Source organism: Myotis davidii, unplaced genomic scaffold (genome assembly GCF_000327345.1).
Source record: "Myotis davidii unplaced genomic scaffold, ASM32734v1 scaffold472, whole genome shotgun sequence".
Lineage (NCBI taxonomy): Eukaryota > Metazoa > Chordata > Mammalia > Chiroptera > Vespertilionidae > Myotis > Myotis davidii.
This window is the reverse complement of record NW_006283774.1, coordinates 920286-922194: the sequence shown is the minus strand read 5'-3', so window position 1 is coordinate 922194 and position 1909 is coordinate 920286. Positions and strand designations below refer to the sequence as shown.

General features: G+C 55.5%; 1 protein-coding gene across 1 annotated transcript in view; it reads right to left on the bottom strand.

Annotated features, from left to right (window-relative positions):
- LOC102755029 (chromosome unknown open reading frame, human C7orf57) overlaps positions 1–1909 on the bottom strand; it is a 12688-nt gene that overhangs the window by 7943 nt on the left and 2836 nt on the right. The gene's annotated exons all lie outside the window — the stretch shown is intronic.

Here is a 1909-nt window from a genome sequence, read left to right as displayed (position 1 = left end):
ATACACAAACATAAACTCAAAAATGGATAAAAGACTTAAACATAAGATGAGAAACCATAAAAATACTAGAGGAATCCACAGGCAGTGAAATCGCAAACATATACTAAAGGAATTTCTTCACTGATACTGCTCTTAGGGCAATGGAAACTAAAGAGAAAATAAACAAATGGGACTACATCAATAAAAAGCTTTTGCACAGCACAGGAAACCATCAACAAAACAACAAGAAGACCCACTACATGGGAGAACATATTTGCCAATGATACCACCGATAAGGGTTTAATTTCCAACATTTACAGGGAACTCATGAAACTTAGCAAAAGGAAGACAAACAATCCAATAAAAAAATGGGCAACCCCCCGCCTAAGCAGGCATCTGCGGCCTCCAGCACCCACCCCTGTCCACGGTGGGTGGTCGCTTCAGGCTGACATCTGAGGGGGCAGAACTCCTCAGGTCTCGCCCTGCCGCCTGGGGCAGTCTGGTCTCCTCTGCCTCCGAGGGGCTGTCCCTGACCCCACAGCAGTTTAGGGAGAAGTCGTCTTGGCCAGCGCCACCCACCTGCCTGCCTCCTCTCTGGTTGCTCTGGCCTTCGCTGCCCGTCCTCCCCACCCCACCCAAGGGCTTTGCAGGGCGGGGCACGAGGGGGTGGTTGAGGGTCGGTTTATGTCCACACAGGAAGGTAGGAACAGGGGAACAATGGCGGCACCAACACGACTGCCTGCTTACTCTCAGTAAGAGAAGTTTAACTTTCGATTTTTACATATTTCTGATGCTGAGAATAGCTGCAAGAACAGGACCAACTCTGCTGCAGGCTTCAGCCAGATCCCCAGGCTCAGCTTCATCCTCCCATCTGCCTCCTCCTCCCATCTGCTCTGTCCCTGTCACCGCCCCCACCGGCACCCCGCTCTCTAGCTCATCTCTGTCCCCCGTTAGTCCTCTCACCGCCATCGCTGGAGGTTAAGGCGGACACATTGCTAAGCAGATTTGCCGGCTGACCCCTCCTGTCCTTGAACCCCGGCCGGAGCGGGCGGCCTGTGCTGGGTGCTTCATGTGGCTGAGCCTGAGGGCTTGCTCTGGCCTTTAACATCGCAGCCAGATGCTGTCATTTTGGTTTTCATTCCCCATGACAACCTTCTGGGCCTGCGGTTCTCAACCTTCCTGATGCCGCGACCCTTTAACACCGTGCCTCACATGGTGGTGACCCCCAATTTCATTGTTACAAATTGAACATTAAAGCATAGTGATTCATCACAAAAACAATATGGAATTATATATGTGTTTTCCGATGGTCTTAGGCGACCCCTGTGAAAGGGTCGTTCGACCCCAAAGGGGTCGCACCTACAGGTTGAGAACCGCTGTTCTGGTGGGGCATGGCAGCCAGACACAATGGTCGGCACCCTCAGTGCCCCCTGTGAAGAGGGCAGCGTGGGGCGTTGTGGGCAGCCTCCTTCCCCTGGTCAGCCAGGCAGTGCCCTCTCCTCAAACCACAGCTGGGCTCACCGGGTGCCACTGCTCAGGGCCCGTGAGGCTCAGGACCCGTGAGGCTCAGGACAAGAGCAGCCACAGGGACAGGCACCTCGCAGGCTGGTCCACAAAGCGGGAGGACTCTGCCCGGGAGCAGCTTCCTGAGGCTCTGCCGGGAGACCGCGAGACGAGAATCACGGCAGAGGTGGGAGCAAGTCCCCAGGGCCAACTCCGGGTCCCGTCTGTGGAGCCCAAGTTCTCATAGCGGCAGCCCGTCCCTGGGGAGAGACCAACCCCACCTGCCCATAACCTCATCTCCAACGGCCTGACACCCCCACCTGCCCCATAACCTCCATCTCCAATGGCCTGACACCCCCACCTGCCCCAAAACCTCCATCTCCAACAGCCTGACACCCCCACCTGCCCCATAACCTCATCTCCAAAG